This window comes from Heterocephalus glaber, unplaced genomic scaffold (assembly GCF_053883595.1).
Source record: "Heterocephalus glaber isolate CG9 unplaced genomic scaffold, H.glaber_assembly_v1.0 deba00001733, whole genome shotgun sequence".
NCBI classification, from domain to species: domain Eukaryota; kingdom Metazoa; phylum Chordata; class Mammalia; order Rodentia; family Bathyergidae; genus Heterocephalus; species Heterocephalus glaber.
Window position 1 is genome coordinate 12,913,389 of NW_028258444.1, and position 26,005 is coordinate 12,939,393.

A 26,005-nucleotide genomic window follows, 5' to 3' on the forward strand; every position below is an offset into this window, starting at 1 on the left:
ATTTTTCAATCTCTTGATTATTTTTTTTTCCCTTTCCTCTGACTGTAACTTTGGTTGCATTGATCATCTACCTGCTTGAAATTCAGACGATCCAATTTGGGATGGGGCCTAGAACAAAAACATGTTGAGCTGCTTTGTTTATTACTGAAAGGAAGAATGACAAATTATCACACCATTCCTGGTTCTTGCTAACAAGGGGCAACAGGAAAAAATCTGAGGCCAATTTATCTCACCTTCATGTACTCATCTCTTTCCCATTTCATGTTACTTTTACTATTGTTATTACTGTTGTTATTTTCCAAATGGTATGGGTTCACAAGCCCCATCCTCTCTATAACTGGAAAACCTTTCATGTAGTTGCATTTGGTAAATTTATTCATGTGGAATAATTTCAGTGGCTTAAACTATCAGTTATCCAAATTGAAAACCTTGTGGGATAATTTTAATTGATTAGGCCCCTTGGGTAAAGTAGCCTTTGTCCCAGATTTTTTCTCCCTCTTCTCCATGATGTCCTTTATACATTTGGGAGAACAAAGGTTTGCCTTTCATCACCTGCATATTGTCTAGTAGTTCCTCTTGTCCCTGGGAATTTGTCTCTTCCATGTTCATCTTGCTGGCACATGTGGTAAAGATCAACAGCTGATATAATCATAATTTGGCTTCTTCAGGATCATGCAGGTATGGTAGCATTTCCTGGCTGCTCTCTGGGGCCCAGACAGAATCATCTGCTGGCTGCCCACTTACCTATCTCACCTCTTCTGTGCTATGCAGCCCCAGCCAGGCTGCAGGCTCCTGGGTCAGTCTCCTTGGTGGTGTATCATGTTTGACTTGATTGATCTGCCAGATGACATTTTCAGGGCATCTAACTCGTATCCAGCTGCCAGGTACAGGATGAGAGGATGGAGAGCATACACTTTCTTCCTACTACCTCTGCGGGAAGTACCATACACTGTTTCCCCTGATATTCTAGTGGTAAGGATGCTGAGGTCCTAAGATCTGAGAAATCTATCATTTATTTGCTCAGTAGCCTTAGGCAATTTATACAAATTTTATAGCACACTAGATATTGTAATACTGCATCTCACAGGCTTGTTAGAAAGATTAAATTCTACAATTCCAAATAGTTTTTGAGCTTCTGAACTGCCCTATCTCCTAAAGTCCCACTGCCTCCTCACCTGGGACCTCAGCTCCTCCTGTCCTCAAGGACACAGTAAGTTTTCATTAAGTTTCTGCTTTTTCAACACTGTGCTTAGTATAGTACCTGGTACAGAGCTACTCAATAAATATTGATTGAACAGATGTTAGACAAACAAAAATATGAAGTCAAAAACAGCCTTACTCTACAGGAATAACTATTATTAGCATTTTGGCAGATATTTTCCTTTAGTGTCCTTTCTCTGAAATTATTTTAGAATAGTGACATTCAATTTGATATTCTCTTTCTTATTTAAGAATATTTTTAGACATCTTACACTGTCAACATCTTTCCAAATTTTTTATACATAGTATAATCCACATTTAGTGTATGTTTATTGTATGGCTATCATAATTTACTCATTTTCTTGAACTTTTGGATATTTCCTCTTTTATAAACAGGGCTTCAGAGAATATTCCTGTATAAACATTAAAAATATATACCTTATTTGCTCAATTTTTTCTTTTGGAAAATTTATAGAATTAGAATTTCTGAGTCTACAGAGATGCAAATTTTGACTTGCTACATGTTTTAGGTTGTCTTGTGAACTTTCACGTTCATTTTGAAGAAATACCATTTGTTAAAAAGAAGCCCTAACCCCTGACCCATTAATTGGGAGAATCTATTGTATAGAAATAAAAGTAGGTTTATATAAACATACGTGCAAATTAGAAGGAGGCTTGTAGCAGCAAATAGCTGAAATCAATGTGGATGACATAAAAGAAAAAGTTTGAATGGAACAGAGACACTCTGTTCTACATAATATAATATAGCCAGGGGTCTCCATCTGTAACCTTGCCAAAGTCCATGATGCTAAGTGAGAAACACACATTACAGATCAGTGTGCATAGTAGGCTTCTGTTTCTGTGAAAATAGAAAACAAAACACAGACATACACACTCTTACACATACAAAAATACACTTTATATATGTATATATTTTGTTTGAACACAGGAAGTTGTGAAAAGCTAACTCAGGTTCTTGAAATTATATCTTAATGTTTTTGAAGATTTCGTGTGGTCTCATCTGTTAACAATGAAGTGATCTTCCTTTTGTAATAAAAAATAACAAATTCTTTTTGTCTATGACTTATATTTTGCTTATTCTTTCAAAGAACCAACTCCGATTGATTGATTCTTTTGTTCTTTTAGTCTCAACTTTCTTAACTTCTGCTCTGATTGTTATAATTTCTTTCCTCATACTGGATATTTCTTTGTTGACTTTTTGCATAGTTGATCTATTTGTGACAGTGTAGTATTGAGGTCCCCTATTAGACTTGTATTGGTATTTATCTGATTTTTTAAATGTTCATTAGTGTTTGTTTTATGAAGTTAGGCATGATGGTATTGGGTACATATATGTTTATAATTGCTATCTCTTCCTGTTGAATTGTTTCCTTAACCAATATGTAGTACCTTCTTTGTCTCTTTTGATCAGATTTGGATTGAAATCTATTTTGTCTGAAATTAGGATAGCTACTCCTGCTTTTCTGGGTTCATGTTGAATGCAATATTGTTTTCTGTCCTTTGATTTTTCACCTGTGAATTTCTTTTTTAATTAACTGAATTTCTTGGATACTGCATATCATTGGATTTTGTTTCTTGATCAGTTCTACCAGTCTGTGTCATTTGATTGGAGAATGAGACCATTTACATTGATACTTATTACTGAAAGTTCTTAACTATTTATTTTTCTGTTTCTGATTTCATTATTTTTTTCTTTTGCTTAGCTGCTCATCCTGCCATGTGTATTCATTCCTTTTGATTTATTGGCATTGTTGGCTTCATTGTCTATTTCTAGGATATGTTTGATAATTTTTGTAATGTTAGCTTGGTGATCATGAATTTCTTTGAAGTTCTTCTTGTCATGGAGATACCTTATTTCTCCATCAATTTTGAAGAAAATCTTGCAGGATATGTAAGTTGGGGTTGGAAGTTATTTTTTAGAGCTTGAAACACTTCACTCCAAGCCCTCCTGGCTGTTAAGGTTTGTGTTGAGAAGTCTGCTGTAATTCTAATGGGATAACCCTTATATGTGATTGGTTGCCTCTCTCTAACAGCTTTTATGATGAAGTTTAGTGGCTTAGGTATAATGTTGTGTGGAGAGGTTCTCTTTTGTTCATGACTATATTGGGTCTATGTGCCTCACTTATCTATGTGCTTACTTCATTCCCTATGTTTAGGAAGTTTTCTGCCATTGATGTTGTGAACAAGTTTTTAAGGCCATTTGTGTTGTCTTCTGAGTTTTCACTAATTCCAGTTATTCTTAGATTAGTCTTCTTTGCATCATCTAGCAGCTGCTGGATCCATTTTTTGTGTTATCTTGTTGCTTTGAAGGTGTCTGAGTAGTTGCTATTTGAAGGCATCATTGTCTTCTAGTTCTGAAATTTTGTCCTCACACTTGTCACTTCTGCCCATACTTTCAATATACTTTGTCATCTCCTGGAATTCTGATTGAAACCTTTTCATGGACTCTAATTGTTTGTTAAATTCATCATTCTGTTTTGTATGATTGTGTTTACATCAACTAGCTTTTTGTTAGTATTTCTGAAAATTCCAGGATCATTTTGTTTATTACTCCTATAATCTGTTTAGTTATATCTTCTGTGATCCTGCTGAGTATCTCTTTGGTTTATTTTCTAATTTCCTCTGTTATCCTTTCAAGTATATGGTTTATGCTATTCTCCCCTTCATATCGCCCTAGATTATCTTCAGAGGAGTTGGGAGTTTCAGGAGGCATTTTGTTGCATTGTCTTCTCATGTTTCTATTTGTTTTTTGTTTGTTTGTTTGTTTTGTGCTGAGGCTTGTGGACACTTGTTGTGTAAAGACTGTTGCAAGTATACAGATCTCTTTGGTTAGTTGTTTTTCATTGGTGTATGTTGGGTATGGCTAACAGTAGACCTTTGCCTCAGCCCCAAGATCCAGCTACCTTAGGTAATTTGAGAGGGGAGGATGCAGTGTAATTGGCCCAATGCTGAGTTTTCTGGGAATGTACTTTAGTATTGTTAATGTCACAAGTGTTATCTGTGTGTTAGCTTCCAGGAAAACACATTACTGGCAACAATTATGCAACTCTGGTAATATATAAGGTCCTAATAACCTCAATGAACATGGACATTATATGTCATATACGTGAACTAAGAATAATATCAACAAGAGTGAAAAGGCATAGAACTAGAAGAGGAGGGAGGGATGGGGAAAGGAGGTGTGTTAGTTACTTTTCTCTCATTGCTGAGACAAAATACCTGACACCCAAAGTTAGAGGGGAAGGGGTTTATTTGGTTTACAGATTGTGGAGGTTTCAGTCCATAATTGGCAGGGTCCAAGGCAGGGTGGCAGAGGAGCAACAGTTTGTGGTGGCGGAAGACACCAAAACCAACAAAGGACCTTACATGAGAGGAGTACCACAGAGGAGAAACAGTTCGTGGCACCCACATGGTAGCAAAAGCAACAAGCAGGTTTAACAGTGTCCTTCTGCTCCTTTTATCTTATTCAGACTATTGGATTAGGGTGATGGTAAACCAATTACTTATGTGTAATGGTTGGGTAATTACATGCCTTTAATCCTAGTGTCACTGTAGATTCACTTACCTATGACTGCATGAGGCTTTAGAGGGACATTTAGACCCAAACCAAAACATTCTGCCCCTGACCCTCCATCCCTTTATGCAAACGTCATTTAGTCTATCTCTAAAAGTTGCCAAAGTCCTAACAGTTTCAGCATTGCTGAAAATTCCAAGTCCAAAGTCTCCTCTGAGATTTAAGGCAAACTCTTAGCTGTAAGCCCCTGTACAAATGAAAAGAAAATTAAACACTTCCAACATTCAATGACACAAGATAGACATTACCATTCCAAAAGGTACAAGTAGGGGGATACAAAGGAATAGGACCAAGGGAAGTCCAAAATACAGCAGGGCAAACATTAAGTCCTATAGTTCCAACATCTGAGGCCATCTGTGGTGAAACGTGAACTCCAAAGGGCTTAAGTGGTTCCTTGTTTCCTTAACCACCTTTGGGTGGTTGTATCTCCCATGGCTTCTCTCTTGGACCTGTTCTGCCCCCTCCTTGCAGCTTTCCTTAGATGATCCACGCTCTTGTCTTCTCCAAACTTCTGGGGTCTCCACTGCACCTTTAGCTTCACACTCACAGCTTCACACACACTGCCTGGCCTCCCAGGTCTTTTTCTGAAATCTAGCTGAAAGCCTTCCTGACCCCACAACTCTTACATTCTGTATGCACCTGAAACTAGTGCCACACGGATGATGCTCAGGTCTGCTGCCAGCTAGAGCAGTAGTATCCAGTCTTCCCTCTCTCTTGGCTGTAGGAGTTGAGTGCCTGGATCTCTGATCACTCTGGATCCAATTCTGAGGTACAAATTCTCTAGGCTGCTGTCATTCCAGAACTTGGTGCTCTGGGGCTTTCTTCTCAAAGCAGAGTCTTTCACTTTTGCAATTTTGAGGCTGCAAAGAGTGGAGTCCTGCTGCTTCTTGTGATGTCCTCAGGCCATCTTTTCTATTCTCCTGTCCCTTCTCAGCAATCAAGTTCTCCTCTGCTCTGTCTTTGCAGTCTACAGCTTTGCTAGAGCTTCCTTTCTGGCCAAACTCAAAACATTTAAAATCATTCTGTTGAGCTCTTTTGCTCTTGATTCTCAACATATATCTGGCTAAAATCCCCCGACAGCAGCCATGCCACCACCTCAACCTTGGACTGCTTTGAAATTTCTTCTGTGGTGGATTAACTAATGGTGAAATTGGAAGGCTAAGCTTAATTGAATCAGCATGGCCCAGGTGTGGAAGACCCATGTGAGGACTGTTGCCAACAACATACAAAGAGAACTGGAGGGAAAGATAAAGGGCTGTTGATTTTCTAGAAGAAGCTTGCTGTAGTTAGTTTTCTTGATGTGAATTTGGTTGTTCTCATCAGAGGAGGAGCGCAGGGCCTCAGTGTTGCTGGGAATGGCTGCAGTTCTCATTAGGGGGGCTCTGATCTTCACCATGAATGTCATTTCCTGGATCCAGTGTAGATCCTCAGCCTGGTGGCACAAATCCTTCACCCCATCAATGCAGGTTTTCTGGCTTCCACCACTGGCCTTTGGACCTTCTGGGCATAGATCCTCAGTGCAGACAAGCATGAGACATTACTGAGGGCTCTAGGCCATTGGCTAGACTCATGAAGGATGTTGCCTTGGACTTTAGACCTTCAGCTGGACTTGTGTGGAACATTGCTGGGGGATCCAGGGCCTTGGCTGGATCCTTTGGGTCTCTAGTGTGGGGCTAGATCTCTTGCACTCCTCTGCATTTGACTTTTTGGGTGACCATTATAAAATAATCCTATAAATTATATGTCTATAAATCTATTTCCCTTGCAAACCTTGTCAACAGAAGGGAATTAAAAAAGAAGCAAGTTCTATTATGTACATGTGTACATGTACCAACTCCCCAAGATGACTGTAAAATGTGTGTACTGCAAACATACACTAATAATATTAAATTTAAAAAGAAAAAAGATATTTGAGATAGAAAATAAAAGAAAAAATGAGAAAAACAAATTATATGGGGAATAAAAAAATAGAAAAATTAAAGAGAAAAATTTAAAGTAAGAGCAAAAAAAGTGAAAAAAAAAAAGAGAAAGGGATATGAAGCAAACAAAGAGGACAAAGGAAAATCCCCTCCTATCCCAATAAACTGGTGAAGAAAGTGGAATGGAAACAAAAAAGAAAAAAAACAAAACAAGAAAAATAACAACAGGAACAAAAAAGAAAACAACATGTGCACTCATGAAAGAAGAAAAGAAATTTCTCTGTAGTTTTGAACGTGTAGTCTTCTTGTGGAATCTCCGGTTTTTGGACATTGCTTCAGTTGACATGTCTCTGCTTATACTGGTAAAGAAGGCAGTCAGACCCCAGGTTCATGCTGGATGCAGATGCCAGCAGGCAGTAGGATTAGGGTGTAAGCATTAATGCCACAGCTTTCATTCCAGAGCAACTCCAGCTGGGCCTGGCCTTTGGCCACAGGGGCAAGGCCATGCCCTTCAGCTGAGACCCCTCAGGAGGTCTCTTTTCAGCCTACTCTCCGATCTTGGCTATCTCCAGTTGCTGTCTCTCACCCAGTCCCTGTGGGAATGTAACACAGGGAGCCCTGAAGTGAAGCCATCCCACAGCTGGTCTGAGTCCCTGGTTCAGACAGTCAGTCCTTCTTGGAATGGTGTCCAACCAAGCACTCTGTTGGCAGGCACTTAGACTGGAGTTACTCACCAACTGTTGCCTATTGAAGGACTCACATCAGAGAAGAATCTTGTGCTCTCTCTGCAGATCACAGTACATGCTGGTCCATTCTGCCACTGCTTTTCTCCCTGAGGCCCTCTGGAGACCCAAGCTTTCACTCTGTCTCTGTAGGTTTGGTCTCCCTTTCCTGCCAGCCACAACCTGTGTGCTGTAGAGAAAGTGAGTATTAGAGCTTTGAAGATGTGCTCTTAGGTCAAGATGACTTTTATAGTTAATGGTATATTATTTTACACATGGTAACAGCTATACTGTTGGAACTTCTCCAGTTATCGATGTTCTTAATGATAATCCTTCCCAGAAAGCTGCTAAAGATTTGGTCAGGTCACATCCTGCCCTGCATCATGTCAAATAACCAACTTTTCAGCAGAGGAAATAAAGGATAAAATAGCAAAATATATCAGTTTGGCAAATTGTTTTCAGAAGTAACCTACATGTTTCGTAAGAGGAAGGAACAATTTCTTAAGCATCTAAAAATATAGAATCAAATTAGTGGTAAAAATAATGTGCAGCTAAATATGTTCTTTTGTTACCTTGATGCATGGTAATTTGAGTGAAATTTTGTTTTTCTGAAAGAGAACAATAGTGATTAAAGAAAAAAATCACATTTGTATGTCTCAGGAATTTTAAAGCCTTGTAGCATTATAGAAAATCATTTTAAAATGAGAAAGTTGGGCCGGGGATTTAGCTCAGTGGTTTCGCTGCCTGCTGCGCAAGTGCAAGGACCCGAGTTTGATCCCCAGTACCAAAAATAAATAAATAAATAAATAAAATGAGAAAGTTTTGTAATTAGATAAAAAGTAATCACTTAAAAAAGCAAAATTTGTTATTGCTCCTGAAAACAATTTATTATTGAAATCTGTGAACAGAGAGGGTGACACAGTGACTTAATTATGGTAGGTGATCAGTTTACAAATATATATCAATGAAATATTGAAAATATCTAGTGGAAGGAGTTCCTGGAAACCTGTTCTTACAGTTGATTATCAAAATTGCTTACCACAATTACTGACAAGTAAAGAAATTTGCCAGCCATTTTTAGATCAGAGATCTGAAAGCTCTAATGTCAATACTATTTTAATATTCTTATATATTACCTGCAAATATAAATGGCTTTATCCAAATATATGCTGACATTATTCTATTCTTGTAAGAGTCTCAGCATATGATCAGAATTATAATGTTGACATTGGTCACAAATAAATAAGTGGTAATAGATTAATAAATCAAGCAAATTTTATGTTTTGTAAAACTTCATCATCAAATAAGTTTAAAGAATTTTATTCAGTTTAATGAAAGTGGACGATGAAATAGGAAACAAAGTTTCCATGGTAGTCATGAGTGTTACATGTTGCAGTATGTAATTCCATTGCTCCGCATTGGTGAGGTCAGAGGAAGTGCCATGTCACTGTAGCAAATTTCTATAAATTATCCTGGGTGGGACAAGTGTATTGATGTGTGTAGCTATCATGCAGAGAGGTGCAGTTCATGCTTCCTCCTAATTCTGGGTCTGTGTGAGTTGTTTCTTTTCCATGGAGAGTTTGGATTCCAAATTGTCCCATTGAACCTGATTGCTATATTTTCGAGAGAGCCCTTAGTTCTTTTGGCAGATCTCATCAGGGTACAAGGTAAACACACTCCCGGTTTAAAACATTCATTTATTCCAGTTTATCTAAGTCAATGAACTATTAATTTGTTTCTGCTGCATTTGAAGTAATCTATCTCTGGGACTTTCAGAATAATTGAGAGTGTGCTGGTACGTAGAGCCACACTTCTACGGAAGCTGCTGCTAAGCCTCCAAGGGATTTCCTTCATTTCAGCAAGATTGAAAGTGATTCTAGCTGGCTAAGAAAATATTACATGAAGACTGTAATAGATTCTGAGGCAGGGGAACCTAGTTTCATCAGGACAGAAGGATGATTCATATATAAGAAATGTCAATTAAAGCTTAAGATATTGTAGTGTCTCTAAGATTACTCAGAAAGAATTTTCAGAGCCAGGGATTTAGCTCAGTGTTGCCGGTGCCTGCCTTTCAAGAGCAAGGTCTTGAGTTTGACCCTGATAACAACAACAACAAAAAAGAAGCATTTTCACACTTTCTTATTTCACCAACTTTTAGTATGAAATTTTCTAAGTCTTAGTCTTTATCACTAATAAAAATGACAATATACAGGGGATAACTTCAATTCCTTTTCACCTACCTATGAGCAAGTATGTGATCTATTTTGCAGAATGACCCATGTGCAGCTGAAAAGAATGTGTATTCTGATTTTGTGGGGTGGAAAACTGTAAACATCTGTTAAGTTCATTTGTTCAAGAGTTTGATTGAGTTCTAGTATTTTGTTCCTTGTTTTCAGTCTAGTTGATCTATCTGTTTGTGACAGTGGGGTATTGAGGTCCCCCACTACTAAATGACAATGACAATACAACACAATGAAAGCAGTCTTAGGCGGGAAATTCATAGCAGTGAATACACATATTAGGAAAACAGAGCGAGCCCAAACAACCTGATGCTGAACCTCAACCTTCTGGAAAAAGAAGAGAAGACAAACCCAAAGCTTGTACAAGGGAGGAAATTATAAAGATCAGAGCAGAAATTAATGCAATGGAGACTAAGAGAACAGTACAAAACAATCAATGAAGGCAAGAGTTGGTTCCTCAAAAGAATAAACAAAATTGACAAACCCTTAGCCAGCCTTATCAGAAAAAGGAAAGAAAAGGCCCAAATCCATGCAATTAGGAATGAAAAGGGTGAAATTACAACAGATGTAGCAGAAATCCAGAGGATCATCAATACCTGCTTCAAGAACCTATACGCCAATAAGATGGACAACACAGAAGAAATGGACAGATTCCTAGATACATATGAATTACCAAAGATAAATGAAGACCTAAAAATTCTAAGCAACACAATATCAATCAATGAAATTGAAAACGTAATTAAAAACTTACCAACTAAGAAAAGCCCAGGTCCTGATGACTTCACTGATAAATTCTACAAGACATTTAGAGAGGAACTACAGCCACTACTGCTTAAACTCTTCAATGAAATAGAAAGGGAAGTAATACTCCCAAATTTATTCCTAAAAGCAAGCATCACCTTGATCCCCAAAGCAGAGAATGACCCAACTGAAAAAGAGAACTATAAGCCAATCTCACTAATGAACATAGATGCAAAAATCCTTAATAAGATTCAGGCAAATGAATAGAATGCAGAAGATCATCAAGAAGATGATACACCCTGATGAAGTGGGATATATCCCAGGGATGCAGGGATGGTTCAACATACACAAATCAATCAATGTAATACACTATCAATAGAGCCAACACAAAAACCATATGATCATCTCAATAGATGCAGAAAAAGCATTTGACAAAATCCAACATGCATTTAAGATAAAAACCCTACAAAAAATTGGAATAGATGGTCTTGACCTCAATCTGACAAAAGCCATCTATGAAAAACCAACAGCCAATATCATACTAAATGGTCAAAAACTGAAATCCTTCACATTAAAATCAGGAACAAGACAAGGATGTCCACTATCACCACTCCTGTTCAATATAGTTTTGGAAACACTAACCATGGCAATTAGACAAGAGAAAGAAATAAAAGGAATAAAGATAGGAAATGATGAAGTCAAATTGTCATTATTTGCAGATGATGTGATACTCTATATGGAAGACCCCAAGAACTCCACCATAAGTCTTCTAGACTTAATAACCAAATTCAGTAAAGTAGCTGGATACAAGGCTAACACACAAAAATCAATAGCTTTCCTCTACACAAACAACAGACTCACTGAGAGGGAAATAGGGCAAACAATTTCTTTTACAATAGCATCCAAAAAACTGAAATACCTAGGAATCAACTTAACAAAAAAATCTCTTCTCTGAAAATTACAGCACTCTGAAAAGAGATTGAAGATGATATCAGAAATTGGCAAGACATCCCTTGCTCCTGGGTAGGAAGGATCAACATAGTGAAAATGGCCATACTTCCAAAACTGCTATATAGATTCAGTGCAATCCCAATTGAAATCCCAGCAGCATACTTCACAGAGCTTAAGAAAACAATCCAAAAATTCATTTAGAACAAGAAGAGACCCAGAATAGCAAAAGCAATTCTAGGTAACAGAGACATGGCAGGGTGTATCACAATCCCCAACTTGAAGCTATACTACAAAGCTACTGTGATAAAACCAGCATGGTACTGGCAAAGAAACAGACTTGAGGACCAGTGGAACAGATAAGATACCGAAACAATTCCAGATACACTCAGCAATGTCATCTTCGACAAAGGAGAAACACCCCCACTGGAGGAAAGATAGTCTCTTTAATAGATGGTGCTGGAAACATTGGGTTTCAATTTGTCAAAGACTAAAACTAGACCTATATCTTTCACCATGCACTAAACTAAAATCTAAATGGATTATTCTGTCTGGGTGCAGACAAGCTGAGATCAAGAAAGAGATAGTGCTTGGGTGGAGGAGAAATTAAGTTTTTATAGGTCTGGGGAAGGGGGTTTTAATTCTAAGGAATCTGGGGTGGAATGTTTGGAGTCAAGTACCCAGGATAGTCAGTGCAGCTGTGTAGATAATATCAGACTTCTTGGTGCCTGGGAGATTTCATGTTCTGTCCTAAATTTTCTGTATGGCCATCTGTTCTGGTTACTGAAGGCAGCATCTCCCTTTGGTGGTTTCCTGTTGTTTGCTGAAGATGGCATGAGAGGGTCTCAGTCAGGGCAGGCATCACAGCGGCCTCTGTGGAAATAGGCATGGGTTTCCTTTTCAAATTTCATGCATAATTTATTGATCAAATGCTTATTCAACACATACTGAATGGTAGGATATTTTGAAATTTGGAAGCATTAGCATTGTAATCTGTTAATTTTGTTGTTGTTTGGTTTGGTTTGGTGTGCTTGAGAGAGGGTCTTACTATGTAGCTCAGGCTGGCCTTGAACATGCAATGATCCTCCTGCCTCAGCTTCCTGAGTATTGGGATTACAGGTATGTGCCACCATGCCTGGCAGTAATCTGTTAAATATTTTAGTCTTGGTAGAGTTTTCCAGCTTTTTAATTTATTCTGCATATATATGAAGCACAGTATCTAGGTGCTTGGGAAATACATATGTGAGCAAAACAGAGAGGTCTTTCTCAGAGGGAGTGTATTCTAGAGGGCCATGGGGTGGCACAACAAACAAGTTTAAAATAAAAATTCCTGGGCCGAGGATTTAGCTCGGTGGTTCCGCCGCCTGCTGCGCAAGCGCAAGGACCCGAGTTTGATCCCTGGTATCAAAAAAAAAAAAAAAATTCCTAGAGCCTGTTGTCTTGGACTAAGCTCCTGTCTTGGACCCCAACAGACCAACCTAAAACTCAAAATGGAGTCACTCATACTAAAGTTCTTCCTCACCAAAACAAAATCAAGGTATTGTCTGACCTTCTGAGAAATAAGAGACAAAAAAGCAAACTTCGGAAACAGACCACTTTCACTTGGCATAATAATGAATTTCCCTCTGCTTTAATCCTTACAAAAAATAATGTCAACCAATCACTTATTTTTCTATTGTTCAGTCTTCCTGTCCTTTCCCTACAAGGAAAGTAACTTTAAAATGACCAACCTGATTTTTGTTCTTTGTTTCTGCTTTCTTCGACCCGCCTGCCTTTCCTTATAAAGCCAACCTTCTCTTCTCAGCCCATCAGAGCACTTTTTCTGTGTGTAGTGTCACACATCTGTAATCCCAGCATTTTGGGAGGCTGAGGCAGGAGGGTCACAAGTTTGAGCACAGCCTGGGCAATTTAGTGATTTAGTGAGACCCTGTCTCAAAAGAGAATAAAAAGGGTTGGGAATGTAGCTCAGTGTGACAGCCCTGGGCTCAATCCTCAGTATGGTTGGGGGTTGGGGTGGATGTCTAATTCTAGAATCACAAATAAAGGCAATTAAAGTCTTTATAAATTTGTTATAATTCTTTGATACAATGAATTCATGTACACATAAGTACATTAGACTATTTGTTAGAAAGTTAGGAGTGCTACAGAAAAACAATAGAGCCAAGCTTGGCAGCACATACCTATAAGCCCAGCACTCTGGGAGGCTGAGGTAGGAGGATCACTATTGAACTATTGTTCAAGATCAGCCTGGGCCACATAGTGAGTTCAAGGCCAGCCTGATCTAAAATAGCAAGACCTTGACTCAAAACAAAACAGAACTGTGCCGGGGATTTAGCTCAGGTGGCACTGGGCCTGCCTCGCAGGAGCAAGGTCCTGAGTTCTATCCCCAGTACCAAAACAAAACAAGTAAAATACAGAACGAAGTAAAGCTGAATGGGAGTGTTCAGGGAAGGGGTTGCAGGCAGGGTTAGTTTTGTTGTTATTTTTTTTTTTTTCTGGTTCCGGGGATCAAAGTCAGGACCTTGCACTTGCAAGGCAGGCATGGCGCCACTGAGTTAAATCCCTGACCCAGACAGGGTTAGTTTTCTTGTGTGAGATTTGAACAAAGGCTTGAAGGTCATGAGGGGTTGACCCGGGAGGAGAGTAGTCCCAGAACAGCCAGCAATGGAAGACGCCCACCCCCAGCAAGAGGGAGCCTTTAGGGTTCCTGAAAGGAAGAGGGAGGAGGCCAGCAGGCTGGAAAAGACGAAGGTGGGGCTGAATGGTGGTAGCGACTTACCTAGCCTGCCTTGGGTTCATTCCCCAGCAACACACACACACACACACACGTGCGCACACACACACACACACGTGTGCACACACACATACACACACACACACACACACACCCTAAAATGAAGTTGGAGAGGAAGCCAGATTTTATTTTTTCAGTACTGGGGGTTGAGCCCAGGGCCTTTACACTGAGTTACATCTCCAGGCCCCCTTTTGAGATTGCCATAAATTGCTAATTTGCCTAGGCTGGGTTCAGATTTGCAGTCCTCCTGCCTCAGCCTCCTAGAGTCCTGGGATTACAGGCATGTACCACCACACCCAGCTGGAAGCCAGATTGATAGCTCCTTCTAAGTCACTGCAAGTCCTGTGGCTTTTACTCCCACTTTGGGAGCCAGTGTGAGGTTCAGAATGAGAAGCAATATGACCTAAGTTTTTAAAAAGCTCACTTGTCAGTGTACTGAGGATAGGTTATAGGAAGGCATGGGTGACATTCACGGCAGTAACCCACTAGAGAGACGATGAAGACTCAGTCCAGGGTAGTAGCAGAGGAGGTGGAAAAGTGGTTGGAATTGGACTCATACTGAAGATAAAACCTAAATTATTTCCTTAAGATTCTCCTGTGAGTCTAAAGGGCATCTTGAGGAAAGGCATGAATGGTCGCTCTATACACTTTTTACCCAGGGTAAGAGAAAGATTTGCCACTGACAGATGCAAAAGGTCAGAACAGGTTGCTATAGAGGAGGCGACCGTGTCAAGGCTGCTTCTGGTCATGTTAAGTCCCTTGGAGGCGGCAATGTGTGGTACACAGCTGGATAAGAGAGTCTGGCTTTCCCGAGAGAGGGATCTGGGCTAGACATACACATTTCAGTAGCATCCTAGAGGCCTCAGGACACGGGATGAGGTCAGCAAAGGAGTGAGTAGTGAGCGCAGAGCTAGAGGAGAGGAAGACAAGGGCTGAGCTCCAGGAGCAGCAACTGAACCAGTGCCGGACACTGAGAAGGACCCGCAGGGGAGTAGACGGGGTCGGGGGCTGGGGCATGATGAGCAGGGTCAAAGGTGGTGAGCGATCAAGTGAGATGCGGACTCAAAGTTGACTGCTGGATTTAGACACTTGGAAGGCACGGTGACCTCGACAACACTTCATTTTGGCAATTTAGAAAATAATAAGCAGGGCTGAGGCGTAGCTCAGTGGTAGAGAACTTGCTTAGCATGCTCAGGTTCAGTGCCTGGGTTCAGTCCCAGCACTGATAACAAAAAGTGTACTTTTAGATTCTACTTTCATACGATTACATAAGAAAATATCTTTTGTTGGGACCCGCATTGGGGGCGGGGCTGGAGGAGGCTGGTTCCGTGCGGGGGCTGTTCGCTCCAGACAAATAAACATGGAGTCCGTCTTCCACGAGAAACAAGAAGGATCACTTTCTGCTCAACATTACCTAAATAATCTACTGCAAGGAGAATATTTTAGCCCTGTGGAATTATCCTCAATTGCTCATCAGCTAGATGAAGAAGAAAGGATGAGAATGGCAGAAGTCACTAGTGAAGAGTATCGCACATTTTTACAGCAGCCTTCTGGAAACATGGATGACAGTGGCTTTTTCTCTGTTCAAGTTATAAGCAATGCCTTGAAAGTTTGGTGTTTGGAACTAATCCTGTTCAACAGTCCAGAGTATCAGAAGCTCAGGACTGATCCTATAAATGAAAAATCATTTATATGCAATTATAAAGAACACTGGTTTACAGTTAGAAAATTAGGAAAACAGCGGTTTAACTTGAATTCTGTCTTGACGGGTCCAGAATTAATATCAGATACATACCTTGCACTTTTCATGGTTCAATTACAACAGGAAGGTTACTCTATATTTGTTGTTAAGGGTGATCTGCCAGATCGTGAAGCTGACCAACTTCTCCAGATGATCAGGGCTCAACAGATGCACCGACCAAAACTTACTGGAGAAGAATTAACACAACTAAAAGAGCAGAGAGTCCTTAAAACAGATCCGGAACAAGTCTTAGAAGGAAATGATGGATCGGGAATGTTAGAGGAAGATGAGATGGATTTGCAGAGGGCTCTAGCACTAAGTTGTCAGGAAATTGACATGGAAGATGAAGAAGCAGATCTCCGCAGGGCTATTCAACTCAGTATGCAAGGTAGTTCCAGTAGATCTGAAGATGTTCCACAGACATCAGGTACAAATCTTACATTTGAAGAGCTGTGGAAAAGAAGAGAAGCCTATTTTGAAGAACAGCAGCAGCAGCAGACAGACAGATCCACCAAGACAGGCTTCACAGCCACGAGCAAGGCCGACCACAAGTTCAGGAGGACTTGGGAGTGATCTAGGTGATTCTGTGAGTGAAGAAGACATGCTTCAGGCAGCTGTGACCATGTCTTCAGAAACTGTTACAAAGAATTTGAAAACATCAGGGAAAAAAATAATATCTTTTAAAATCATTCACATATTCATACTTTCCAACATTGTCCTTTGTGATTACAGCATAGGGTCCATTTTGGTAATGTATTGAAGAGAACGTTGTTCATCAGAGGAAATGTTTAAGTGGCTTGCAAACAAAATGAGAAAGTAGAAAATGTGTCAATTGTAGGAATAAATAATGATCCTCCAAAAACTAGCCAAAGAGGCATTCAGCAATTAAAGAAATGTAAATAGTCTTCTAAAAAGAAATCTTTTGCTTTCTCATTCCCTGCTCCTTGTATTCGAGTGGACAACCCCAAGGCTGCACGAGGTGTTTCAGACTTAGTAGTTCTGATGACCTCAGTTTGGATTCTAGCTTTTCTTTGGTTTCTAGCTATAGGTTCTTGGGAAAGTTTCTTAATAACTCTCTTCTCATAAAATAGGATATCGTAACTCATAAGTGACACGTTATTGTGAAGATTAAATGACATAAGTAATGTACAGCACCTATGCAGTGCTTGGCACATAGGGAAGCACTGAAAGGTATTAGTAGAGTTACTGTTGGAGGTGGTGGTGGACACTATTAGAGATAATATTTTCTCTCTTGAATTTTAAAATCATTTTATGCATTGGGATCCATACAACATTTAAGGTTGCTGCCCCCTGCTGGAATTTTTGGAGGAAAAACTCCTGAGTGAACAATTAAAATTTTAACCTTTATATAAACAAGTTTTGAGGCTAAACATTACTGAGAAAAGGCAGAAACAACTGAGATTTTCCAAAACTCACCAAAAACCAGTTGAGTTACAAACAGGAAGACAAGATGTAGTCCAGTGCTCTGCCATGTTGAGCTTTATAACTTTGGATGGGGTTTCTCCTCTCAGGCTCCAGGTTCCACATGCGCCATATGTGAGGACTGGACAGGATCTTCTCCGAGGCCTCTTCCAGCCCTGACGTTTTAGGATGGTGGGACTCATGGTTTCTGCAGTCCATGTGAACTGTACAAAAGCCAAAGTGAAAACATGTTATTCAGGCAAGGCCTCATAAGACTAACCACTGCATTACAGAAATACTTTCATATGGGGCTTTTGCTGGAGTTTTATAATGCTTTAGGGAAAGAAGGGTTGTATACCTACCCTGCCTCAGGAGAACTTTGACTTTAAATAGCTATCCCATAGAATGTCCATCTAGCACATTAATAAAGAGGGAGGAGCTGGGCATGGTCATATGTGCCTATAGCCCCAGCTACTTGGGAGCCTGAGATAGGAGGGATAAGCCCAAGAGTTTGAAGGCAGCCTGGGCAACAGACCACTCAAATTCAAAAATAACTGGGCATGGTGGTGCACACCTATAATCCCAGCCACTGAGGAGGTAGAGGCAAGACGATCGAAAATTTGAAGATTGCAGTTTAGCAAGACTCTGTGTCAAAAAGAATAGCACTGAGGATGTAGCTAAGTGGTGAACTGTTTGCCTGGGTCCAATCCCTAGTACTGCTAAAAATAAGAGAATTTGGATAAGACTAAACCTTATGTCTTTTTTTTTCCTACCTTAACTGTTATTTTCTGTGCTAGGATGCTAGTGATATAAGAGAATTTGTGTTTAGTTATAAATTACATATTATAAATAAGTAATAGTATTGGTATATTTTTGTGCCCATAGAGTAATTTTAAAAATTGTTAGTTTGGGACAGGATCACTTTGTAGCCCAAAATAGACTTGAGCTTGCCATCCTCCTGCCTCAGCCTCCCTAGTGCTGGGATTACAGGTGTGCATCACCATGCCTAGCTAAGAAAGATACTATTTATTGGCTATGGGAAATAAGGTTCTGAGACTTGAAATAATTTACCTCAAATTGTAAGCAGAAGAACTCAGAATACATGTCTGTGTTAATCAGCTTCCCATCACTGTGACAAAATACCTGAGATAACTTGTAGAGGGAACATTTATTTTGGCTCACTATTTCAGAGGTTTCAGTCCATGGTCACTTGGCTCTGCTGTTTCTGGACTTGGGGTGAGGCAGATCATCATGACAGAGGGTGTGGTAGAGTAGAGCTGCTAATGTCAGAAACCAGAAGCAGGGGCTGGGGTTAGGATGGGGTGGGGGGAGTGAGCCAGAGAGGAAGGGCCTAGGCAGGAACAAGATACACCCATCAAAGCCACACTGCCAGCAGCCCGCTTCCTCTGACTAGGCCCCCTTCCCGGTAGCCCTTCAGCTACAGACTCATGGGTCAGTCCACTCATGAAATTAGGGCCCTCCTGAGCCATCCCTGCACATCGCTGAACTGGGGACCAAGCCTTCAACACAGCCTTTTGGAGGATGCTTTACATCCAATCCATAACATTACCTAAAATCACCGTTAGGTCCTTGCTTAGCCTGTTACTGCCTCCAGTACACAGGGAAAGCATGTCCCAGAAAAGACATTCATTGAGTTTGTCTTCTTAAGACAAAGTTACTACTAATGTAAGAAGAAAAAGATGGAAAGAAAGAAAAGAAAAAGATGGCCTGTAATCCCAGCTGTTCAGGAGTCTGAGGCAGAAGGAGCTTGTATTCAAGGCTGAGTCTGGTCTACATAGCTATACCCTGTTTTAAACACCCGCACCCCCCACCCTACAAAAAAAAAAGATCTCTAAAGTTAGGACTATGCAGTTAAATTCAACAAACTTCTCTGAAATAGATACTTTTTACAGGTGGCACTTGCCTGTAATCTCAGCACTTGGGAGTCAGGAGCAGGAGAATGGTGAGTTCAAGAGGAAGCTTGGCTATATAGCAAGATCCTGTTTCAAAAATAAATAAATCCATATTAGGTATAAATAAGACACTTTTTTTCTTTTGCGGTGCTGGGGTTTAAGCCCCAGGCTGTAGTGCATGATAGGCAAGTGCTCCACCACCAAGATACACCTCCGGCTCTTATGATAAGCATTTTTAAAGTCCATGCATTTCAAGGCAGTTTGCTTGTTCTTTTTAGCCCATGTAAATATATAATAGCAGGGCATTATTTTCTAGGTAATATGTTGTTTTCTTTTATAGAAGAAATAATCCTTAGACTCTTTCACTTGTTGCTTTTTCATCCCACAAATATTTCCAGTCTTTATAACTGTCTTATAAATTCTTTCAAAGTTCTCTTCCTCCCCAATCTGAGTAGTGTTTTAGACTACTTCCCTTTCTTTCATGAGGAATTTACGTGTATCGCGCTAGCTGCATTCTGGGAGACCACCACAGAAGGTGAGATTTTAATTCTGAAATTTCACATTTCTTTCCAGCAAGATGTCATTTGGCTTGTTCTCTCCTCTCCCTCCTCCTGACCATTACTGGGAATTGAACCCAAAGTCTCCACACTGAACTACGTCCCCTGCCCTGCTCCTACTTTTTTTTTTTTTTTAAATATTAAGACAGGGTCTCATTAAGTTGTTAGGTTGCCCATGCTGGGCTCAAACATGTGATCCTCTTGCCTCAGCCTCCCAGAGTGCTGGACTGACATCCACGGGCCACCATGCCCAGCTTGTTCTGACCTGCTCTGTATTCCCTAAAAATACAGTGCTTTGGAATCCTGTCTTCATGGTGACCAACTGAAACAGTTGAGTAGGCTATGTGTGTCCTGTGTTGTGTTGCTACAGCCAGGCCCTCTTATGTAATCTCTTTCTACTCTATCCTGAACTAATAACCATTCCTTTGATGTGCTCCTCCTCATCCCTTTAGGATACATAAGTAAAATTCTCTTGCAAAAAATTAAAAGGAATTACTCACCTCCTTTGTTATCTGCAGTATTATTCTGGCAAGTATCCTGGAGTCTGGAAATTTTTTCTATTAATAGCAATGGTTTATCTAATAATTTTATTTATTCATGAATCTCCCAAAGTAGAAGGCTGCAGAGGGTTTTATGTGATTATAATTTCTTGCCACTAGTGGAGATAGTGGGGGTGTGTTAATCAGCTTTCTGTCACTATGACAACGTACTGAGAAAGCAACTTAAAGAGGTGAAGGTTTATTTGGCTCAGCGTTTCAGAGGTTCCAGTTCATGGTTGGCTGCTCCGCTGGTGTGGGCCTAAGGTAAGGCAGCATCACAGTAGAAGGGTGGGGTGCACCTCATGGCAGCCAGAAGCAGAGAGGGAAAGAGTTAGAGAGAGGAATGGCTGGGGACAAGGACATACCTTGGTTTATGCCCCTAGTGACCTACTTCCTCCAGCCAGACCCTACCTTGCAAGAGCATGTTCAACTAGGAACTCACCAGTGGATCAATCCATAGGTTAGTGCCCCAAGATGTAATCACCTTCCAAATCTCTACCTCTGAACACAGGAGCCTTTTGGGGGCTTTTCTGTTTTTTGGTATTTTGAGATAAGGTCTAAAAATACAGCCCAGGCTGGCCTCCCAAGTGCTGGAATTACAGGTATGCACCATTTCACCCTGCCTGGGGGACAGTTTCTGATCCAAACCATGACAGGGTGTTTCCTTAGGGACTCTGAATCTCAGGATGAGCTTTCTCCTTTCACCTTTCTGGCTGTCTCTCTACTTGGCTCCCCTTCTTGCTCCCTGAACACTATTTTCTTTCTTCTTTTTTCTATTCATTTATTGGTGGTTTTGTTTTATTTTAGTTTGTTTACTTTTAGTTTAGTTTGTTTTAACCTTTTAGTTTGTTTTAGCTTTTTTTAGTTTGTTGTTCTTTTGTTTTTTTGAGACATGGTCTCACTATGTAGTTCAGGCTGGCCTTGAACTCACTCTGTGGCCTAGGCTGTTTTTGAATTCACAAATATCCTCCCATCTCAGCCTCCCACATGCTGAGATTAGAGGTGGTGCCACCACACCTGGCCCTTTTTTCTGTTTAATACAAGCACTTATTGATTACCCTTCATGGCTAGGCCCTGCACTAGCTTTTGCCCATAGCTAGAAGCCCTCACTTTCAAGATTTTTCTTTAGCATGTTTGTGACATATAATGAATACATTCATTGTAGGGAGTTGGTTAGTCCTTTGTATTTCCCCTTCTCTCCCGCTCCTCTTCCTCTGTCCCTAGACCTCTTCCCACCTGCAAAAGGTCCACTTCCCTGTTTCCTATCAGAATCAGCCATTTGCAAGTACACTCTTTGTTTTTTGCTACATAGTTAGGAAAATAAAGCCTCACTATAAGGAAATATCATTGCATATATTATGCATAGTTAGGAAATGTAAGAGGCAAAACAGTCTCTTATTAGCCAGGTAGTTAAATTTGGCTGGAAATATTCAGCCTCTTCCAGGCCTGTCTCTCTGCATCGTAGGTCAGTGGGTCTCCCTTTTGTCTAGTCCCCATCTTCACTGGTGAGTGCTATAAATTAGGTTCCCATGCCTATAGATGCAGGAATAGCTGTGAAAAGCTGTCTTTTTATAGAAAGAAATCTGTATCTATCCACATTAGTAAACAGAAGACAAAGCAGGGGCTTTTCTGATAGCCCCCTTCTGCCCAGGAAACATCTTTTTACTGGAAGAAGGGATTGGGGGCCTGACACCTGGTCCAGACAGAGATGACCACAGGTGGCTTCCCTGAGAGGTGTCTGGTTAACTAGACAACCCTTACTCACTCTGCACCTCCTCCCCCCAGCCTTCCATAGCCTGTGTCACCTCCCTTCCACCCAGAAGCTCAGGCCCCAACCTTTATTTAACTGTATGTAAGGTTCAGCCATATTGCCCCTCTCTGAGTCTCATACTTTGAGTATGGCTTCTGTGCTTATGTATATTAATACATTTTTATATTTTTTCTGTCAGTCTATATATTGTCAGTTTATCTTACAGAACAAATTCTAGAAGCTTCAGAGGTAAAAAAGTAAATTTAAAATTTATCTACAACCACTGCACCACTGCCCCTACTTCCACACTATTCCAAGTCAGACATTTCTCTCTTGTTTTGGTCCTTGCATAAAAAGGTCTCTTTGTTCTCAGGGCCTGGTTCATTCCCTGGTGTTATGGTTTATATCTAGATGACCCCCAAGAGCCTCTTGTCCTCAGAGGTGGGCTTTTGGAAGGTGACTGAATCATGGGAGCGATATAGTTGACTTGTTTTTAGGAGGCAGAGTCTCGTAGTAAGAAAAGGAGGATCACTGGGTCACTGAAAATGTGACTGGGAAGGATATATATTGTCCTCAGCTCCTCCCTCCTCTCACTTCTCCCTGGCCACCATGATATGAACAGGTTTTCCTTTGTCAGTCCCGTCTGTCATACTGTTCCAGCTTGAAGCCAGCTAACCATGGACTGAAATGTGAGCCAAAATATACCTCTCCTTCTTTAATTTGTGGGTATTGAGTATTGTGTGTCAACAATAGGGAAAGTGACTAAGATAGATTTTGGTAGTAGGAGTGGAATCACGCCTGTGAATATTCCCAACCATGTGATTCAGAAGCCTTTGGTACTGGTTTGTGGAAGGACTTTGGAAATGTGTGGAGATGCCAACTAGAGAAGCCCTAGAATGCTGTAAGCTGAGCTCAATGTGTGATACTGGTCAGAGCTCAGAGCACCAAAACGCTGGCAGAAATGCAGACAGTGAAGGCCAGGCTCAGGAGGAGTCAGTGGGGAAGAAGGGCCCTGGGAGTGCCCTGACCTGGGGCAGGAGGTCACCGTTCTCATTCTCCTTTCTCCACGGCTGTGCCCCCTCCAGTGTTCTGGAGGAGCTGCCCTCTGTGGGCCTTGTGCCTCTGGCCTGGTGAGGCTGCCAAGTACACTTGATGACTTTCCCTGGGGCTGCCCAGAGGTCACCATGGAGTCAGCATTCTGGGGTCACATTTCACTTCCACCACTTGCTCTGCAGCCAGATAGCTCTGGCAAAGGTATAACAACATCCCTCACAGGGTGAGCGCATTGTGAAGATTATGAGACTATGAATGTATCCCTTCCTCCAACAGCCCCACTCAGGGCTGCCACACAACCATCTAGAAGTCTGTGCTCGCTCCAATCTGGATTTTTAGGGGTTTAAAAATTTTAAGAAAACATGTATTTTTTAACCCACTTGGTGATCATCTGGCCTGACAGATCCCCGCTGCCACAGGCATTTGCCACCTGCTTCCCAGACACTTGGTACCACAGGTAGGCAGGCTCTGTGCTCCACGCCCCACACCAGCTCAAAGCAGCCCCATCTGAGCCCAGATCCCCTCCATGGCCAGCAGCCTCCATGGTAGGCAGGACAGGGTGGAAGCCCTCTCTTGAGCAGCCAGAATCTGGGCGCACAGCCAGCCCCAAGAGCCAGCACCTCCTCAGGTTGTGTCCATTTACCCCCATCGGCCTCCGCCTCTGCCACAGTTAAAGTCCAGATTTTCCATTTGTGCTCAAGGCACCAAGCAGTGGCCTACGCCTTGGGGTATATTTGTGTTCCTATAGGCTTCTATTCTCTCTCCCGCTCACACAGGAGGGGAAATCATCTTACAAGGACAGATCCCTTCCCAACCACTGGCACTTTGCTCTTCCAATTCCCCAGGCTTTACTGGATACATTTTTCTCCGTTAAACTCTTCTCTCACCCCACACTGCTGTGGCTGCTGAAAGCTTTTCAACTCTTTCCACATCTTGGCACATTTATAAAATAATTCTCATTAGTAAGGTTTACTAAAAATGTTGGAGGGGGCTGCTCCCAGCCAGGGGCTTCAGGCTGAGTCATTCTGAAAGGATCACACGTGGGCACCCTCAGTCCCATCCTCAGGGCACCCTACTCAGGAAACATTGGCTTAGAGAAATGGCCCTCAGCCAGGGGTGCTGGCACATGCCTGTAGCCCCATCACTGGGGAGGCTGAGGCAGGAGGATTTTTGTGATTATGAGAAGGCCAACCTGAGCTACATAGGGATACCCTGTGTCAAAAAAGCATACACACACACACACACACACACACACACACACACACCCATTCAGATATAGTGGGCTGTTACACTCAGCTGCAGCTTTGGGACTTGCCCACTCCTCATACATGCTTGGGCTGTGGCTAACAGACCTCCCAGAGCCCCTGGCTAACAGACTCCAGGAGCCCTTCTGGTGGGCTGGCCGCCTCTCTAAGGTTTTCATCCCAGCCCTCACCCTACCCCCAACCCAGGAATAGCCCTGCCCACCCGAGAAGTAGCAAGAGGTTGGTTAATTTGTGCTTAGGGTTGGGGCTTAGCAGGGAGCATAAAAGCCAGATGTTGTCACAGGAATCCTATGAAAAATGTTCTGAGCACACAGTTGATCCCAGGCTGTAAAAGTTTGCCACTTATGCTCATAGGAATAATTTTTTGTGGAACAATTAAAAAAAATGTTTTTGGTGGCACTGGTGATTGAACCCAGGGTGTGCTGAGCTACAGCCCCAGCCCCTTTGGATGGTAAGTGAAAAAAACACCAGTGGGAGAGAAGGTAACCAGGTAACGGGAATATGGTAAGTCGTGGAGCCAGGGTGAATGCCTCTCCACTCCTGCCCGTGCCCCTGCAGTGTTAGGCATTCTCACCCAGGAAGCAGCTGGGCATCAGCTCCGTCCCTCGCTCACTGTCCTGTGCCACCGCTCACTCACTTCCAGACCTCACCACTGCACACAGATAGCTCTCACCAAGCTCTCTGGCCAGCCACACCCACGTGTCACCCCTCTGCCCTTTAGAATCACACTGCTTCCAACAGGTGCTTAGATGTAGGTTCAAATTAGGGAACTCTCCGCTCTCCAGTCTCTCCTACACATACATTCCATTTTCCTTGCACTAAATGCTCCATAACATATATCGGGTCAAGCACCAATACCATATCAAGCTGTGACTATTGTTTTTCTGTCAGCCAGCTCTGCTTTCTCTAAACAGTAACTCCTTTAGTGCAGTATTTGGTTTTCCATAAGTGTGGAATAAGCAAAATTAACAAGCCCTTCTCATATAACTAATAAATGTGTTTGAAGCCCAGCACGGACCTAGAGAATTAGAATCTGTACTTTAATATCAGTGGGTCATTCTCATCTATATTTTAGTTCAAGTACTGACTCAATGTATCTGAGCCACTAAATAATTTTGTTACCACTCATCAATTTAGTTCCAAATGAAACAAACCAGGGAGCAGAGGATCGCACACAGGTACTTGAAATGTTGAATAATCATTAGGTGGCTAGTTATAGTGATGCCCACCTGTAATCCAAGCTACTTGGGAAGCTGAGGTAGGAGGATAGCAAAGTTTAAGGCCAGCCCGGGCAACTTATGAGAATGTCTCATCTTTAAAAAGAAGGCTTAGGATACAGCCTAGTGTCTCCTGGGTTCAGTCTCCAATAGTGACTTAGCAAGACCTTATCTCAAAATTTAAAAACAAAAACATTTTTTTAAGGGCTGGGGATGTAGTTCAGTGCAAAGGCCCTGGGTTTAATCCCCAGTAAAAGAAAAATCAAGTGGCTCATGTACCATCTCAGTTGGTCTTTGTGGGTCAAGTATCTACCATGATTCAGAAGCCAGGTTGACATTGAGAATGCAAACATTTTTATTGGCAGTTTAGGGCTTAAACAATTCCACAG

At 41.4% G+C, this 26,005-nt stretch overlaps 1 protein-coding gene and 1 pseudogene across 4 annotated transcripts in view; both read left to right on the forward strand.

The window, feature by feature from the left end:
* Positions 1-26,005, forward strand: part of Tmem117 (transmembrane protein 117) — a 569,660-nt gene that overhangs the window by 36,566 nt on the left and 507,089 nt on the right. The window lies entirely within an intron of this gene.
* On the forward strand, positions 1,549-25,948 carry LOC147821495 (ataxin-3 pseudogene; annotated as a pseudogene). Its single transcript, XR_015446950.1, has one exon. The product of XR_015446950.1 is annotated as an ataxin-3 pseudogene (transcript).